The sequence below is a fragment of the Puma concolor genome, chromosome B1 (assembly GCF_028749965.1).
Source record: "Puma concolor isolate L17-30 chromosome B1, mPumCon1.1.hap2, whole genome shotgun sequence".
Taxonomy (NCBI): Eukaryota; Metazoa; Chordata; class Mammalia; order Carnivora; family Felidae; genus Puma; species Puma concolor.
Genome location: NC_141670.1, coordinates 30,622,301 through 30,643,115, shown reverse-complemented (window position 1 = coordinate 30,643,115; position 20,815 = coordinate 30,622,301). Strand labels below are relative to the sequence as shown.

The following is a 20,815-nucleotide window of genomic DNA, read 5'->3' as shown; positions in this document are numbered from 1 at the left end:
CTGAAATCTGCATGCTGCAGAGAAATGGTGAGGTTGAACATATTCCTCAAACTATCTAATTTAATTATATGGGTGACCCTTGAACAACATGGATTTTAACTGCATGAGTCCACTAACACAAAAATTTTTTTTTGATAAATACAGTACAGTATTGCAAATGTATTTTCCTTATGATTTTTTTTAACATTCTCTTTTTTCTAGCTTATTTGGTTGCAAGAATACAGTATATAATACATATAACATACAAAATATGTGTCAATCAACTGTTTATGTTATTTTAAGGCTTCCAGCCAACAGTAGGCTACTAGCAGTTAAGCTTTTGGGGAGTCAAAAATAGTATGTGGATTTTAGACTGCATGGGGTCAGCACCCCAAACCCCGTGTTGTTAAAGTATGACCAAAAAGAGAAGCTAGGCAATTTTGGAAAGAGTAAGATTAAGTATTTACTAACATTTTTCAAAATTACTCACCTTTGGAAGAGAGTATGATCAATGAACAGCAAACGTTAAAGATTCGGCAATATTTCAAATATAATTCAGTTTCTCTCCATATTATTCAAGTAAACAGAAAGCCATTCATTAAAAAAAAAATCATTTCTTGAGAATCTAGTACTTGCAAAGCACTATGGATGACGAAAAGATAAGACTAAGTCCCTGCTTTTTACAGAACTTGAAGTAGAGTTACGACCTAAGACTTGTACACTGAAAACTACAAGACATTAATAAAAGATAAAAGAGGACACAAATAATTAGAATGATAATCCATGCTCATGGATTGGAAAAATTAATATTGTTAAGAGGTCCATACTACCCAAAGGAATATATAGATTCTTTTTTTTTTTTTTTTTAATTTTTTTTTCAACGTTTATTTATTTTTGGGACAGAGAGAGACAGAGCATGAACGGGGGAGGGGCAGAGAGAGAGGGAGACACAGAATCGGAAACAGGCTCCAGGCTCTGAGCCATCAGCCCAGAGACCGACGCGGGGCTCGAACTCCCGGACCGCGAGATCATGACCTGGCTGAAGTCGGATGCTTAACCGACTGTGCCACCCAGGCGCCCCAGGAATATATAGATTCAAGGCAATTGCTATCAAAATTCCAATGGCATTTTCCATAGAAACAGAATAACCCTAAAATTTGTATGGAACCACCAAAGATAGCCAAAGCAATCCTGAGGAAGAAGAAAAAAAACTGGGGGCATCATGCTCTCTGATTTCAAGCTACATTACAAAGCTATAGTAATCAAAACAATATAGTGTTAGCATAAACACACACACACACACACACACACACACACACACACACACACACACACACAGAGTAATGGAACAGAGTGGACAGGTCAGAAATAAACCCATGCATCTATGGTCAATAAACTTATGACAAAGGAACCAAAGGAAAAGGACAGTCTCTTCAATAATGGCACTAGAGGGGCGCCTGGGTGGCGCAGTCGGTTAAGCGTCCGACTTCAGCCAGGTCACGATCTCACGGTCCGTGAGTTCGAGCCCCGCGTCAGGCTCTGGGCTGATGGCTCGGAGCCTGGAGCCTGTTTCCGATTCTGTGTTTCCCTCTCTCTCTGCCCCTCCCCCGTTCATGCTCTGTCTCTCTCTGTCCCAAAAATAAATAAAAAACGTTGAAAAAAAATTAAAAAAAATAATGGCACTAGAAAAACTGGGCAGCCACATCCAAAAGAATGAAACTGTCTCACACTGTCTTAGACCATACACAAAAAATTAACTCAAAATGTATTAAAGACTTAAAGGTAACACCTGAAACCCTAAAACTCCCACAAGAAACATAGGCAGTAAACTCCTTAACATTGGTCTTGGCAGTGGTTTTCTGACTCTGACACCAAAAACAAAAGCAACAAAAGCAAAAATAAACAAAGTCTGGAGGATGGGATTCTAGAGCCTACTCTCAAGTCTATACTGCAGAACCAGGCTGTCAAAGGTGCTGCTTAATCCTGCCATGATCAGGAAGTTGCTCATCAAATCAGAACATACATCTATTTTACATCTATAAATATAGAACCACCTCAGTCGGAGCTGCTATATTCACAGTTACCGGTTCCAGAACAGCATCACCGTGCTCCAATCAGGAAAACCCATGTGCAAAATCAGAAAGCTGCCACTACAGCTCCAGGATCCCACCTTTTCTACTATCAGGAAGGCATTTCTGCTAAATCAGCAGGTCTCGTAAATACAGGTTGGCTCCAGAACCGTAACATATTTGCTATAATCCACAGTGATAAAATACATGCCCAATATCGCATTTATCTGAGTTCCATTTTCAAGTCTCACAGCAATTGCATCTGATGTGGAACCTGAATCACACTTGGATCACCAGCTATAACGGGCTTGAAGAAATTGTTTTAGCTTTCTACTCTCCACAGGAAAAGGAAGTCACACTAGGAGAAAACTGGAACAGACATTCTGAGCCAAAACTCCATTAGACTGCATTAGACTCACTCTTACTTCTCCATGTTCATCTCTGAAAATACCAAACATTTTTCTTTATTGTTATAAAGTAGATTGTAGATTTGGTTCATCGTTGATCACAGCCCCAAAGTCTAGAACATTCCTACTGTAAATAAGTGCTTAATAAATTAAACACTACTCAATTAAAAAAAAACAAACATTTCTTGAGAATCTAGCACTTACAAAGCCTACAGATGATGAGGAGATAAGGAAGATCAAGTGTCTAGAGTCAAGGAGACAATATTAGTAATTAAAGTAATTAATTTAAGTAATATAAAGTGACTTGACCATGCCCAGTTGGATAGACTGACATCAACAAGGGCCCAAATCCCATACTTATATTTTGTTTCCCTTCAGTTGCTGTAAATGGAAGACATTAGGGATAAACTGGAGCAAAGTCAACTGTTCACACTGCTGCTGTTCTTCCTGCCAGAACCACATGACAGTAACAAATTATGATACTGACTGCTCATACTAGACATTCCTCAGGCACACAGAACAAGTCGAGAACAGGGTGGTGGTATAAGCCAATATATGCATATTTGATAAAACCATAGCTAATATTGATTAAATGTCAGCCATTGTTAAAGTTGACAAAATCTCAGGCACATATATCACCTCACTTCACCCTTACAAGAGAACTATATCAATTTCATCAGTGAGAGAAAAAAATGAAAATGGCAAAATTTAAGTAGATGAGTGATTGCCAAAGGACGCAGGGCCAGTAAATGGGAGAGTTGAGACTAAAACGGAGATTTGTAAGCTTCTATCATATTGAGCAATTTAGAGCTTAACTGTGAGAAAGGCAACTCAAATGACAGTAGGTTTGCCACAGAGAGGAGCCAGTGGAGAGCAAAATGTTCTACAACCCCACCTAGTGAAGTAAACAAAGCCTCATTAGGGTCAACATATGGCCATGTTGTGTCCATGTTGTGGTTCATGATGGCTGACTTATCAGAAACAAGTTCCCAGGTGTCTTTCTCTTGGACTTTTCCCAAACCAATGAGGTCATCCGATAGAAAGAACCGGAGCCACCAACTTTTATATCACCATCAGATGATATCAATTAAGTGGTCATTAAAACACCAGAATGAGACAGATGGGTTTGACTATTGCAATACTGACCTTCACAGCCCCACTCATCTATTATGACTGTTAAAATGATAACAATAATTGCTATTATTATTATTAACTTTATTAACTATTACTACTGTCATGCTTCCAGGTATATAACCCAAATGAGTGAGTGAAAAGAGTTGGCAAAGTATGCAAATATTCCTGATTCTCTCGGTGTGCAGTCAATTGAAAAGAGAATGACTAGAAGTCCCTTTATATTTGGTAAGTTCAATGAAGTCCAGATTAACATGATAAACTCTTGAGTATTTGACAAACAAGAGAGTTCTTATTTAATTTAATGAAATAATTAATAAGCTACCGTATTTTATCCATCATATATTTGCCCTCATTAAAAGCTGTAATTGCCTTTGCTGTAATTGCCTTTACTGTAACATTTCTCTTTCTCTCCCCAACAACTTCCCCCATATACCCACACAAAGCAGGCAATCCCTCCTCTCTATTCTCTCTTCTCAAGCACTTAAAATAGTTTTGGAATATGGCTGATGGTCAATAAAAGGTCAAATAAATATATTATAGCTAAACAGAGATGAAAAATTCAGACAGTCCAAATTTGAATTACATATCTCACTTAAGAATCCCCTGACTACAACCAGGATATCTCTATCTCTCGACAGGTAAACTACCCTCATTCAAATCTGAGCAATAAGTATTTCTCAGACAAAAAAGGAGTTGTATGAAAGATCCGATTGTCAAAGGCTTGAGTACATCCATAAAAGTCATTCTCTCAATTAATGTGTAAAGAGTGTTAATTAAAATTCACTTCTGATTTAAAAAAATCTTGCGCAAAAAACTAGATGTAATATACTATGGAAGAAGTGTTCTTCTTCCATAGAAGAACAAAAACAAACAAAACAAAACAAAACAAAAAACCCCCAAAAACCAGAAAAATAAAAAATAAACAAAACCCACCATGAAATACTGTGAATTCAAAACTCTCAAGAAAAAATACAGCTTGGTTGGTGGGTGACTGAGGAACACTAGAGAGTAATTTTCCACCAGAACATAAGTGGACATGGCCTTGCTCTTTTTAGGGACAGTGACAGAAATGGTACCATGCTGCTACAGAGTGTCCAACTCAGTATTGCAAAAGCCATTATTTCCTCGTTGCATTTTTTGTGCACTGTCACTCTCACTTTTTTGCTGTTGACATCTCATAGAATACTCAATCTGACTGCTGTATTACTATCATCTATATCTGTTTGGTCCACAGATTATGATTGACAAATACCTCAGTGGAGCAGATACAGCATTAGATTGGGAAACAGACTTGGGCTCAAGCAGGGTAAGTCACCGTCTCCTAGTGAGGCCAAGGGCAAGTCACTCAACATCTCAGTCTTAGTTTCATTACCTTCAAAACACCAGGGGGGAGGGGCAGAGAACAGTTTAAACTGTGAGACACCATTTGTAACTCCTGTAGTTCTAAAAAATGGAAGTAAAATCGTCACCACTTCAAAAACTATATTTGTTGTGAATGAAACAAGAAGGGTCCAGTACCACATTCAGACACTTGGCCTTGCCTGGGTCTTTCTGGCATTTAATCCTTGGCTGTTGTATCAGTGGCTCTAAGAGGACCATCAGGCAGGTTGCTATGGTCTGAGTGAAAGGGTCCCAAACCTTTTTCAGTTGCCAAGTGCCAATGTAATGGAGAAGCTTTAAAACAGCACGTTAATAATCACTGCTGTCATTCCTTGTCTATCAATTTCCTTGAAAGTTCTCTAAAATTGCACACTGACCGAAAGGGAGTCAATGCTCATGGCGAGGAGAGATGCGGGTGAAGATTTTCATGAGCTTCCTAGCATGAGTAATGAATTTCACTTATGCTTCCTTGGATTTATTAAACATCACTTTTTACTTTCTGCACATGTCTTGGACTTTGAATGATTACCAGTTTGTTTAATGAAATCACATTTGATAGCACTGGTAACCCCTTGCATGTCAAAACCATAATTTCTCAGTTAAAAAAAATATAAAACTGGGCACCCAGGTGGCTCAGTGGCTAAGCATCTGACTTCGGCTCAGGTCATGATCTCATGGTTTGTGATTTCGAGTCCCACATCGGGTGAACTCGAGCCCTGCTTCTCTCTCTCTCCTCCTCTCTCTCTCTCTCTCTCTGCCCCTTGGTCACTTGAGCCCTCTCTCAAAAATAAATAAACAAACAAACAAATAAAACTAAACTGCATTCATAAAACAAACATGCATACAAAATTATATTTAGTTCTTCTAAGATACTTGTACATACAGGGTTAAAAATAGGGACAAATAATAGGAGCTTCCATAGAAATAGTTTTGGTCTAGTATATTCCTGTAAAGTTGGAGTCAGACATGGGTACGATACATTAAAAGGACTTAAAATTGCTTTATTCAATTTTCATCATGATACACTGAATTTCAGCATCATAAAAGGCTTGCTATTACCTTTTTTCCGTCCATATAAAGAACCTTACATTTGTAAGTGAAAAGTTTCATTTGCACCCTTATGGCAGTGGACAAAGAACATTCAGCTCAAGTGTCATTCTGGTGCAGTGTCAAATAACCTCATTTTGAAACAGGATACTTCCAGTTCATTGCCTGATTCATGGGTCCTTAGAAATGATGCAGAGAAATGCAAAGGGTTTTCATAGTGCAGTCACAAATCCACTGCTGCAGTCAGCTGACAGAAAGTGCTTCTCCTGGAGGTATCTGACTTACCGTCTTTCGAAAGGGATGGACCGGACCACATGAGAGAAAATACAGGACTGAATAGCTTTTTAAAAATCCATTTTCCACCGTCAAAGAGCCATAATTTAAGCTTACAACTTGCTATTTATTCTTCTAACCCGTCAAAAGAAAATACAGGACTTGTAAACACAGTAGACAGTGATTTGTAAAACATAACCATTTTTTAATTATTTGTTATGTGCCCTCGTTCATCGTACAAGTATCATTTAATCTATTCAACTGTTGATAAACTAGAAGACTTTAGAACATCAGATTCTATTATAACTCTACTTAAAGAGGTCTTACCTGATAAACCGACAAACTCTATCTATCCCCTCTTAACAACAGTGCCACATCTATATTATAATAATTAATTTAATTGAAAACTTTATGAAGCTTTGAAAGGGATTTTACTTAACAGAGTAAGAGTCATGATCAAACCACATAGACTAGATGGGGGGGATCTGCTCAGTTTGCTGAAATCATTTGGCTGCTTTAAAATAATCTGCTTTGTGGTCTGACACTAAGCCATTTAAATAAAAGATATGTTTGGGGTTTGTTATTTGTTTTAATTATACGTGTAAATACTATGGTCATATTGGGTGCCTATTCATAAACATAACTCAAGTCTGACATTTAAGTTCAGCGAGAAGAATTTGCACATTCTTGTTTAATAAAGCAAATAATTACTTTATCATTTGAGGCTAATTAAAAAAGGGGGAAAAAAGAGCTCTTTCAACCCACAGCTTATAAAGAGGGGGTGACATGGGCATCAGGAATACTTGGGTGCTTTGCCAGATCTCTTCTCTAGCTTCTCTGGGCTAACTACCTCAGAGAGCATAAAAATCGTAATTACAATAATCATATTAATGGCTGTTATTATGGTTATTATTTGAATGAGAATAACAGAAAAGTGGTGCTGTGAAGGTCAATATTGCAAGATGCTTTTTGATGTTCAGATGAAAGACAATCTGTAAGTGAAGTATACATGTTTTTAACAAAAAATGCACTATGCATATGTAAATTAATCTTTTGGCTACATAAATATCCATTCTATAATACAGTGCAACTTATTTAACCAATAAGTGCTGAACATTTGGATTTATTAACGGAGTGCTGCTGTTATAAACAGTAACATAAATGTGGACTAGTTGGTTTGAAGCAGAATTTGGGGGTTCCGGGGTTGCCAGTATCTTTCATGTGAGATATTCTCACAGTGAAGGAAGACACAGAGAATAGCAGAGTGATGAGATCAATATTAAGAAAGGGTGTTTTAAGTAGTGAATAAAAAATGTTTGATGATGAAAAAAAGTAGAAGATGAAAATCACATATTGGATATTGGAAGAGGGTCAGAAAGAATGATTCTGGTTTCAAGGCAAGCAGAGCGGGGGCTGGTTCAGAAGGAAAATGTCAAGACATCTCCATGAAGGACAATTTGGTACCAAAAGGGCATTTGGAAAAGTAACAGGGTAACCAATCTTTTCTTTCGCTTCAAGTGTATATGATGACTTTCTAATCATATAAACATGCTTAAGTCATACTAGTTTGCTTTTTATTGCATTAACTAACCAAATTGTTGCTTAATTGAAAGCACTTTTTTTATTGAGAGATTTTAGAAAGTCCATCTTAAAACACTCATTCTTTAGGAATCTATAAAATGTTGAAAGTATTAGTGTCTGCTTTCAGAAATTTTTTATATTTAATCAAAACAGAAAAAGATATTCAGAAACTGGTTATGTGTGTATGCTACTTAACATTTCTAAGCATTTTAAGATGAAAATCATCTTGATTATGAAAACGATTATATTCCATAGATGCCATTTGAACTTTAATGAATTAAGGCAAGATTTTCCTTATAGTGTAGATTAAAAATTATCCCCAAGAAAGCCCTCATTTGTTATGAAGGCTCTCTGATGCAAGGTACCTGGAACAAAGAAGTCCCTAATCAAATCAGCCTTTGCATTTCCGGATAAGGCCCCATGCATCAATCTTGCTAAGAAGTAGAAAGAATCCTAAAACAGAGTTCTTTGTAACATGATGAGGATGAACAGAGGAACAGGAACTGGAAAGTCCAGTAGTCCCTGGTCACTGAGCTCTCTTCCAAAATCCACTAGTCAAAACAGCTAACCTCGAGCCATTCCAAGCTGATTTTTCTTTTTAATTTACTTAAGAAGAATGCAGCCTAGAAACAAAGCCCAACGCACAGAGTGGTCATGAGAGAAGGAGCAATAATTAAATAACAAGACATCTCTGGGAAGACAACTCTGAGTGCGTTGTCATTGCTAGTCTCCCCAGCTGCCCCAGTTTCTGGGGCTAACACAGAAAGCCTAGCTTGGCTGCTCTCCTCTTGTGCCCTGTATAATCTGATGCCAACCACGGAACCTCTGTGGGCCCCACCCTCTCATGGCTGAAACAGCTTTGGCCAGGGTTCACTTCCTCCGCAAATGCTCCCCAGGCCCTCTCTATATGTTACAAAGGTAACAGATGTCAGAGTACTTCAATATTTTTAAGATGTTACCCATGTAATTGAAATATTTTTTCAATGTCCTTTCTGTTTGTTTGTTTGAGAGAGAGAGACAGAGTGTGAGTGAGGGAGGGGCAGAGAGAGAGGGAAGATAGAATCTGAACCAGGCTCCAGGTTCTGAGCTGTCAGCACAGAGCCTGATGCGGGGCTCGAACTCACAGACCCTGAGATCATGACCTGAGCCCAAGATGGCCGCTCAACCGACTGAGCCACCCAGGCACCCCCAAGATGTCACCCCTATGATTTTAACTTTGATAAACTCACTGATTGTTCACTCACTCTTTCTGCAGAACATTTACAATTTCTAAAACCTAGATATGTTTTCCTAGCTTCAGAGATGTCATGTTTTGATGGGAATGGAAGGGTAGAGGTGGGGAGGGGTTGGCAGATAAGAGTGGAATAATTCTAAAAATACCACTAAAAACCCTTACGGCTACTTTCTTAGGAGCATGTAGAGGGAAGGAGAGGCCTGAGGAACTAGCTGAAGAAGAGTAAGGAGAAGCTGTAGGTTTTGTTTGGAAGCATTTTGTTTTTAAGGTTTTATTTAAATTCCAGTTAGTTAATATATGGTGTAAGGTAAGTTTCAGGCATACAATACAGTGATTCAACACTGCCATACAACACCCGGGGCTCATTACAAGTGCCCCCCTTAATCCCCATCATCTATTTAACCCATCCCCCCCCCCCACCTCCCTTCTGGTAACCACCAGTTTGTCCTCTATAGTTAAGAGTCCGTTTCTTGGTTTGCATCTCTCTTTTTCCCCCCTTTGCTCATTTGTTTTGTTTCTTATTCCACAAATAAGAAGTGCCATGTATATTATAAATATTATATACATATAATGGAATATTGCTAATCCATAAAAAATGATATACACCATAATATATATAATGTATTATATATATAATTAAATATTGCTAAGCCATAAAAAATGAAATTTTGCCATTTGCAATGACATGGATGGAGCTAGAGAGTATTATGTTAAGCAAAATTAGTCAGAGAAAGAAAAATGTCACATGAAAGCACTTTCTGCTGGCTCAACATGGAATGAATTTACAGGTTCTAATCCTGCTTCTCTTCTTGCCTAAAGCTGGAATGCAGTCCAACCTCCAAATCCCCTTACCTCACACTTAGCTATACCTGTGCTTGATCACATTGCCGAGGCAGCTCAAGTCTGTGCTGGGGTCCTGTGCTATAATTAGTACAGTGAGGAAGGAGCTTCAAAAATGTTCTAATTAAACAAGAAAATCCTTCAAAACCAACAGGAATACTTGATGCCATAATAAATCAAACAGAAAAGCTCAAATGTTTGGAAATCTAATGACATAAATATGCTTATAACATAATATTTAATTTTTAAAAGGAAGATAGAATATCAAATATACAGCTAGATATCATTTTGACAAATACCCAGAACTCCATGGGATAGGAATGAGAGAAAGACACCAGAAAGTATCATGTATCATTTTCTTTCTTTGGCACTTTTCACTTTTCCAACCCACTCAATAAACGTAAGAATAGCCAAAACAAAATAATGATCTTTCTAAATGGCAGGCTTACGGCTAGCTAGGAAAATCACACTTCACTGTTTTAGCACATGCCATGAGGCAAAACTATGGATTTTGAAAGCCCTGACCTGGTTAAGACCAACTTCAGTCACTTCTCCAAAGTAAGTAATGAAATATTTTTTAACCAAATGTCAAATGACTTGTAATATTTTAAAGAAATCTATTAGAAACCACTCTATTAACTCAAATGTCAGTACGCGGCAGAGAAAGACTGCTTGACTCTAAATGTTAGACTCCAATCTGACTTTGCTGATCTGACCTACCTCTTTCTAGAGTCAGCCACTGGATTTGAAACATCCTGGACAATTCAAAATAAATGCAGCTTTTAGCATTCTTGGTTAGTTTCTTTTTCTGGTGTCCACATGAAAAGTGTCTCTATTTACAGAACGTGGGATTTACGAATCCATAGAACTCTCTTGTTACTTCCTTTGGGGCCTGGTGGGAGGGTCAGAGTGAACCTCAGCAAGAAGAAAACACCAAAAGATGATTGTCAAATCTTTAACACATTGAGGCATCACCAACAAGTCCAAATCAATTCAACTGACAAAAATACGTCAGACAAGGTACACACGCCTTGTTCTATCTTTTGCTTCCTGCCTTGTTCCCCTAAAATCTTCTTGTTGGCATTCATCACGAATGAGAAATGGATAATGAACCTCTAGAACAATATAAAATAGACAGTATGAGAACCGGGATATTTTGAGGCTTCAGCAAGTAATTCCCAGAAACGATTCTGTTGTCAAAATATCCCTTGAGTTTTTGTATACATCATTGTTACACTCTGCTTTGTAGGCCTTGCATACTTTATTTCCTTATAAATATCTGTATGTAATAGACTTTATCAAAGAACAGTGGGGCACCTGAGTGGCTCAGTCGGTTAAGTGACCAACTCTTGATTTCGGCTCAGGTCACAATCTCAGGGTTCTTGAGTTCAAGCCCCTGGTCAAGATCTGTGCTGACAGTGCAGAGTCTGCTTGGGATTCTCTCTCTCTCTCTCTCTCTCTCTCTCTCTCTCTCTCTCTGCCCCTCCCTCGCTCATGTGTGCAAGTGCATGCATACTCTCTCTCGCTCTCTCTCAAAATAAATAAACTTAAAAAAATAATATTAAGGAAGAATTCTATTCTACACAACCCCTCAAAAACTGTTACTTAAATGAAAGGGGAAGAAAAGAGGACTTCATTGTTGTTAACAGAAGTTGGAACCACACTGATTATAGCAATAAAGGCTACTGAAACCAACAGGCCTTTTTCTTTTTCCGTTTCTAAACTGAAGTGGGAGTTTGTCAGAATCTGCAATGTCTGCAGAGAAGCAGGTACCTCGTATTTCCTCAAAAACAACAAGCAGGTACCTCGTATTTCCTCGTATCTTATAGTATAACAATTAAACAGAAAACGGATCGTTTTGTTCTGGAAACTAAAAACTAAAATAAAATAAACAAGCTATGAGAATAACGCTCGGTATACTTAATTATGCCAATATATGATCTGTGTCCCTGGCATGCATAAAGCGAGAAACAATTCCAGTACAGCAGGTGAGACAGCGGTGTGGTGCAGCTGGTAATCTAGGAGTCCCGCGAATGAGAATACTCCTTCTATGAGTCAGTCCCAGCTGGCACACAGCCAAGGAGGCCAACCCAACCCTGATACTCCTACCACCTACACTCATGTTCTTCCAACTGAGACCTATTCGTGATCTAAACTGGATTACTTCCCTGAGCTCCACTGGAGAATACACTCTGCTGACAATTCAAAGCCCAAGAAATCTTACCAGGAAATCCTGGCTGGAACTCTTCCCAGGGATTAAATCGTTGAGAAAGGGGGAATGTGGACCTTAAACCAAGACCTCACATGTAAAAAAAAAAAAAAAAAATTAATGTTTATTTATTTTTTGAGAGAGAGACAGAGACAGAGTGTGAGCGGGGGAGGGACAGGCAGAGAGGGAGACACAGAATCCAAAGCAAGATTCAGGCTCTGAGTGGTCAGCCCAATGCGGGGCTCGAACTCATGAACTATTGGATCCTGACCTGAGCCAAAGTCTGATGCTTAACCAACTGAGTCACCCAGGTGCCCCATATTTTTTTAAATAAAAAAAAAAGTTTATTTATTTTTGAGAGAGAGAGAGAGAGAGAGAGAGAACACACATGGGGGAGGGGAAGAGAGAGAGGGAGATACAGGATCTGAAGCAGGCTCCAGACTCTAAGCCATCAGTGCAGAGCCCAGCGCAAGGCTTGAACCCACCACCTGTGATGTGAGGTCATGCCCCGAGCCGAAGTTGGAGTATTAACCGACTGAACCACCCAGGCGCCCCCTCCCTAATTCCTTTTTACCATCATCATCATCTATGGGAAAATGTCATGAGATCCTTTTTATAGAAAATTCAAAAAGAAGAAACAAAAAAAAAAATAAGATTCAAAGTGACAATGCATTTTGGAACTGATAACCTATTTGAAATAGTCTAACGTGTGAGTCATCAACATCAGTCATCCAATTTTAACAATTAAGGATGAGAGAAGATCTTCAAAATGATCAAACAGAGTAGGGAAACAAGACCCAAGTGCATTCTAGGTCTTTAGTTCAAAGTATCTGTCCAGCTAGCACTTGCTGCTTCTTCACAAAGGCACAGAGCTATGAGAAGCAGGGACGGTTTTAATATGTGATGAGGAAAATTACATTTATCAGTATGTTTCCCTGGGAAATTCTCCTCTTCACAAATTTGACTACATTCATAAAAAAACATACTGCTATTGTGATTTTCACACTCTTCATGGACAAAAATAGACTAAGTAATAACCACCTAGAGTTTGGGTGGTGTTTCCACAGCTTCTTCTGCTTTAAGTCAGTTCAAGGCAAACTGGAAGTGATATCATAGGGATGGGGAACCATGCTCTCATTTTTTTTCCCTTGAAAAATATGAAAAGGTTGCTTCCCATTGCACGTTTGAAACCAAAGGCAAAAGTCAATGGACCAGAACTGAATCCTTCCCTGTACTATTCCTAATAGACACTTCTCTAGAGAAGACATCCAGATGGCCAACAGGCACACGAAAAGATGCTCAACGTCGCTCCTCATCAGGGAAATACAAATCAAAACCACACTCAGATATCACCTCACGCCAGTCAGAGTGGCCAAAATGAACAAATCAGGAGACTATAGATGCTGGAGAGGATGTGGCGAAACGGGAACCCTCTTGCACTGTTGGTGGGAATGCAAACTGGTGCAGCCACTGTGGAAAACAGTGTGGAGGTTCCTCCAAAAATTAAAAATAGACCTACCCTATGACCCAGCAATAGCACTGCTAGGAATTGACCCAAGGGATACAGGAGTGCTGATGCATAGGGGCACTTGTACCCCAATGTTTATAGCAGCACTCTCAACAATAGCCAAATTATGGAAAGAGCCTAAATGCCCATCAACTGATGAATGGATAAAGAAATTGTGGTTTATATACACAGAATACTACTTGGCAATGAGAAAGAATGAAATCTGGCCTTTTGTAGCAACGGGGATGGAAATGGAGAATGTGATGCTAAGTGAAATAAGTCATACAGAGAAAGACAGATACCGTATGTTTTCACTCTTATGTGGATCCTGAGAAACTTAACAGAAGACCATGGGGGAGGGGAAGGGGGAAAAAAAGTTAGACAGGGAGGGAGGCAAACCAGAAGAGACTCTTAAAAACTGAGAATAAACTGAGGGTTGATGGGGGGTGGGAGGGAAGGGAGGGTGGGTTATGGGCATTGAGGAGAGCACCTGTTGGGATGAGCACTGGGTGTTGTATGCAAGCCAATTTGACAATACATTTTAGATTAAAAAAAAAAAAAGGACTTTTCACTTGGAGTTACTGGTGATACACATTTCTTCTGGAAGCGGGCACAAGAGGGCAGACTTGAAAATGCTAAGGAACAGTCTGTCTTGGATCTCTGTCCCATGTTCACCTGAACATGTGACTTTAAAGTCTTCAGTGGAGGGCTTGTGACTTCACAAACTGTACATGTTTAACATGCATTACAGGGAAGTAAGAAGAACTAATCCTAATTTCTAAGCAAAATAGAGAAATTCAGCTTTCTCTCTTTTTTTTTTTTTTGGAATGTTTATTTATTTTTGAGAGACAGAGAGACAGAGTGCGAGCGGCAGAGAGAGAGGGAGACGCAGAATCTGAAGCAGGCTCCAGGTTCTGAGCTGTCAGCACAGGGCCCGACACAGGGCTCAAACCCATGAACTGTGAGATCATGACCTGAACTGAAGTTGGACACGTAACCGACTGAGCCATCCAGGAGCCCCTCAACTTTCTCTTTAAACTACTGCATTGGACACTATGGAATTTTGGTACAGAAGTAAAAGAACTGTTTACAAAAGAAGTTCTCTTTCAAGAACTCTAAGAACAAGATCAGACAGGAGGCAAAAAGGAATAGAAATTGGAATTTTTAAAATCACTGAATTTTAAATTCAAATGGGAATGCATCTTTGAATTGAAACAATTACTTTTTTTTTTTTTTTTTTTTTTTTTGAGGGGGAGAGAGGGGCAGAGGGAGAGGAGGAGACAGAGAATCAAGCAGGCTCCATACCCAGCACGGAGCCCGACACGGAGCTCACTCTCACAATCCTGAGATCATGACCTGAGCCAAAATCAAGAGTAGGATGCTTAACCAACTGAGCCACCCAGGTGTCCAAAAATATTGCATATTCTAATCACATTAAAATAGTATGTTCAACTTATTGCTTGTTATTTTCTTTTTATACATTGTTTCAATTACTACAAGTATTGTCATTGTAATTTATTTACTCTGATTCTAAAAAAACAGTAACTTCTTAATACTAAATTAGGAATCACTGCTTTAAATACACAGCTAAATAAGGAAGTATGTCCAACACTAACTACTTACATCTGTAGTCATGTCATGTTTGATACACCTCCAGTATCAATGGTTTGTTTTTGAACAGTGCTAGTGGAGGGGCGCTTGGATGGCTCAGTCAGTTAAGCGTCCGACTTCGGCTCAGGTCATGATCTCCTGGCTTGTGAGTTCAAGCCCAGCATCGGGCTCTATGCTGACAGCTCAGAGCCTACAGCCTGCTTTGGATTCTGTGTCTCCCTCTCTCTCTGTCCCTCCCCCAATCTCTCTCTCTCTCTCTCAAAAATAAAGGTTAAAAAAATTAAAAAAAAATAGTGAACAGTGCTAGTAGAAAACTATATTGCCTCTTTCCATTCAGCAGCTTTGAAAAACTGAATAAAGGCACCAACACATTGATTGCCTCTTTAATCTTGAAATACTTCTTTCCCTAGAACACAGAATATACATCACTAAAATTACATGGATGAAAGAGCTACAAATTGAGAATGTCACTATTAATAGTCTGCCAAAATCTTCTAACAACTGCAGTGCCTCACAGTTCATATTTTGAACAAATTGAACGAACTTCTGAAATTTAATGACTATACACCTTTGCTTGAATATTCCATGGAAACAGAAAAAAACTAACAATGGTTGAGTATTATTTTCTATGGGCTTTTTGTAATAATTGTCTAATTCTATGCTGAAAATTCAACCACAGCATCACTAACATAAAAGAATTTGTTGTGCAAGCAATATGCTATGAATATACTGTGCAGAAACTGTATACGAGATTGGGTAACTACAAATTCAGTATGTAATTCAGTATGTAATTTCCATATCAAAAGAAATCTCAATACATAAATTACTGGCACTTATTAAAGAGGACATATATTCCCAAAGGATTGAATTTATCAGCAACCATGAATAATGTCAGTAAAAAGTAAAATGAAAGTGCCTTTAAGTTCTGTATTCTATCAATTTTATTTTTTTACACAATACTAAAAAAGAACAATTAATATTATTTCATTGAGTGGCTCCGCCAGGAAGAAACAGTAAATGCTTCCTGGAAATTGGAGCATAAGTCACTTCCTATCATAAATCTATGGATTCTGTGCATTAGTAAAGACTTAACAGGACACAATAAATATTCACTGAATCAATGCATGATCTTGTCATCCAGAAATTCCTGAATTTAACAACCACTAAGTCACTAATGTGTGCAGAATCATTTCCTTCCTTCCTCATACCGATTTAGTCCTGTGGAATTCTTTCTCCATAGTGTCTCTTACACCTATGCTTTCCTTCCTACACACTCTCGCCATTGAGATTATCATCATTGTTCTACTCATTCATTTAATGTCAGGACCATCAGTTTCTTCTGCTCCATCAGTTTCTTCTAAAAGACAGCAACAGTACCCGGCTTGTGGGTTTTTTTTTTTGGGGGGGGTGGGTAAAGATTGGATGATACATGCAAAACACTGAGTACACAACTCAAGCTTCATAAATGCTATAGACCAATCCCTTCATACCAAACTGGTCTACTCACTAAGTGCCCATCATACCTATTTTGCTCGTGGCTCTTTTGCTTCAACGCCTTTCCTTTTGCCTGAAATACCTGTGCTCATCACATCTGTATGTATCTTTCAATGCTCACCCCTAACATCCATCCTACATGAAGATCCGTCTGATTCCATTCTTTTTCGGCCATTAGCTGCCTTCCACCTCAAACTTCTTAATAAGACCTTGCAGAGTCTTATTTGGGTAAAATTTGGGTGTAAAGGAGGACAGGAATGAAAGGAGACCACAGGCACAGACTGGCAGAGTACTACATATTTGAGAAATGTGTGACCACCACCTTGACCAGTGAACGGGGTTTCACACTATCTGGAGTGATGGAAAATAAGAAAAATAAAGTGGATCGTCTAGGACTTTTGCTGTTACTTCTCTCTTGAAAATTGCCTTTTGTCCATTTCTCTTCTCCAAAAAGTGAAGTACAGAGCAAGTGTTAAGTGAAACAAGAACCAGTTGATAACTTGGTAGCATAAAGAGAAAATTGAGAAGTAAAATAAGTTTTTTTTTATTATTTGTGTTGTATCTTTTCATAATAAACACAGAAAATTAAGAGTTTAACGGAAAAGCAAAAAAAGAAAAAAAGAGTATACCAGGAACACACAAGCATTTCAATTTAATAATTATATAGCACTTATTATATGTTTAGTGCTGTGTGCAGCACCTATAGACAATAACAAAAGAAATCCTTGACCTTGAGGAGTAGAGGCATGTAAACAAAGCATGTGGGAAATGGGTAGACAGTGCTGTAAAAGCCCAGAGGAGGGTTCAGTTAGCTCAGTCTAGAGATGAAGGAAACATTTCTAAGATGAGTGGGCTCCCGAAATAAAGTTTAAAAGATCACCAAGAGTGAGCTGTAAGAGGGATAGGGTAATGTGCTCCCAGGAAAAGGGAATAACTTGAACAGAATGTGAACACAGAACAACAAGGTCAGTTAAAAGGAAATCATAAAAAGAGGAATTATCAATTGGTTGGTTAGAAGCCTATCCAACATGCCTCAGGGCTTAATTCCATCACATGTAATGGGTTCTGGATGGGGTTACAGAGCATTCTAGCCAGATGTCACAGATTCCACCGTAACTTTTCCTCTGCATTTATAAGGACCTCTGATAGCACATGATTGTACTGATTTTATAGGAGACTCTCAGGCATGTCTTCTTCTATTGTTACCAGGAGATAAAGTCCACAATTCTCATTCTGGCAAGCACCTTGACTTACTTGACGTGGATAAAAATGGGGAGACTAAGCAAAATGGTCTTCAGTTCTTTCCCACCAGACTTCCTCCTCTCAGCTGATGATAACCTCATCCTTTCAACTGCTTAGTTTGAAATCATCCTTGACTCCTCACACATCCTTTATCCAACCCATGATTAAATATTTCTGTCTTGGAAAGACATTCAGAATCCAATAATCCAATAAAGTCCTTAAACCCCACTGCTAGAACCCCTATAACCAAGTCTGGATTACAGCAACAGTCTCCACATTGGTTTACCTGCTTCCACCATGAAGTTTAAGATTTCCTCAGTGATCTCTTTAAAACCTAAGGCAGGGGCACCTGGGTGGCTCAGGTGGTTAAGCGTCTGGCTCTTGATTTAGGCTCAGGTCATGATCTCACAGTCTATGAGTTCAAGCCCTGAACTAGGCTCTGTGCTGACAATGTGGGTCTGCTTGGGATTCTCTCTCTCCTTCTCTCTCTACCCCTCCCCAGCTCATGCTTGTGCGAGTGCACACGCTCTCTCTCTCTCAAAATAAGTAAATAAACATTAAAAAAAAAAATCCTAAGGCATATTGAGTCCCATTGCTGCTCAAAAGTCGGCAATGATTCCCCATCCCCAGCTGGTGGGAGAGCCACCCTACCTTCAGCTGGCACACGAAGTCTCACCACTTCCCTGAAATCAGCTTTTACTCTCTCAATCACTATGCTCAAGCCACACCGGTCTTCTGTTTCTCCTCCCTGCCTCAGGATGCCAGGCTTTTGCACTGGCTTCTTCCTCTGCCTGGAATATTCTCCCCCCCCCCCCCCCCCAGCTTATATCCACATGACACTCTTACTTTTTTCAGTCTTTCATTAACTATTACCTTCTTGATGCAGCCTACACTGATCATTGTATTTAAAATCACCAGGCTTCACCCTTCGCACTTTGACCACTTTACACTGGCTATTTTCCATACAATTTACCTCCTTTTAAAATAGTACAGGATTGGGCTCAGTCAGTTAAGCATCTGAATGGCTCAGTCAGTTAAGCATCTGACTCAGGTCATGATCTGGTGGTTTCTTGAGTTTAAGCCCTGCATCGGCGGCTGGCAGGACAGAGTCTGCTGGGAGTTTCTCTCTCTCTCTCTCTCTCTCTCTCTCTCTCTCTCTCTCTCTGCCCCTCCCCCACTCAGACTGTCTCCATAGCACAGGATTTCCTTATTTATTATTCTTTTTATTATTCCATTTTATTATTTTATGTATTTATTATTCTTTATTATTTTCTCCCTTTAGCAGTTAAACTGGAACAAAGCTTATTAAGTAAGCATTCAATAAATAATATGAAGACAGGAAAAAAAATGAAGTTCTTCCAGCTCTAAAAAATGATCTAATTTATTAAAAGTGGCAAGAGATTAGAAAAAAGCACAATGAGGTGACATCTCCATTTTTTTAGACCAGTCTCTTTCTTTCTGTTTCTTATTAACTATGAAAATATGTAAAGCCCAATCATTTAATTCTTTTGGATGTTAGTTTCCTCAGGAGTAAAGTAAAATATCTTGACCAGCTTATCTATAATAGCTCTTACATCTTTAAAATATAAATGATTCTGATTTGATTCTGTTTAATAAAATTCAGATACTTCCAAATCATTATTATCTCATAATGGACAGCACCAATCAGCACATTAATTCATTGACTACTTCTGGAGGATCAGTAAAATTCTGCCTTGCTAAAACGATAGCATTATGGAATTCAAAGCTTCTGCAATTGTTCACCAACAACTAAGGGGAGTTCTTTGTCTCCTTGTGGACCTGCACCCAATAAGAAGACACAGTGACACATTTAATTATGCATGCGTATGACTATCCATAGTATTATCAATCGAGGCCATCTTGCTGGTGAGGGGGGTTTTCTCTCTGAAACCATCTAAAAACCATGTAGTTCTATTTCTGGCTGACAAGTAGACAGATGATTATCCCTCTCAGCTCTCCTTCTAATTGCTGAAGACAATGCAGAGATGACAATAGCACAAAATACACAAAGGAAAAACCACATGAACAAACCAAACCAAAATGGTAGTGTACCCACATCTTTGTCAAGATGTCCCTGGAAATTCCTGTCCCTTTCGTCAAGCCTGTTATAGCAATAGCAAGCTATCAAATTTGGAATTCAAGGAAATGTAATTTAAAGAATTGCATAGTAATGGTGGCTCGTGCTTACACAGTGCTTATGTGCCTGGTACTATTCCAAATGCTTTACGTGCATTAACTGATTTGATCCTCACCAAAACCCACGAGCTAGGTACAATTATTGCCACCATTTCACATACAAGGCAACCGGGACACAGACAGTCTATATAACTTGTACTGTCACACAGCCACACACAGAGCTTGGATTCAAACTCACACAATCGGGATCCAGTGTGTGTTCTTAATCACTACACTATCACGAAATAAAATTCCTTGTAGCCTGAAGTCTCTTACTCCCCATGATGTGAACTTTTCAGGAGAATGTATATGTTGCTATATATGTGCTACATATACAAGCTTTGCAAATCATACAGTAAGATGCCCAGAATCATGTTTCCATAAACTCTGTAATGACTGCAGTCTACATTAAATTCCTCCAAGTTAAGATTTCAGAAATGTAAGGTGTGGTTTCAAATCATTTTCTTTCTTCCTGTGTTGCCGTAAGCAAGTCACTCTTGGGGTGCCTCAATTTTTATTCCTGACATGCAAATGGGACACCTACTTCACATGAAATATTTTTTTTCTAGACATTGTAAAGACCACCAAAATGAACCAGCTATAACTCAGAAA

General features: G+C 38.8%; 1 protein-coding gene across 11 annotated transcripts in view; it reads right to left on the bottom strand.

Annotated features, from left to right (window-relative positions):
• Positions 1 to 20,815, bottom strand: part of NRG1 (neuregulin 1) — a 1,130,312-nt gene that overhangs the window by 92,626 nt on the left and 1,016,871 nt on the right. The window lies entirely within an intron of this gene.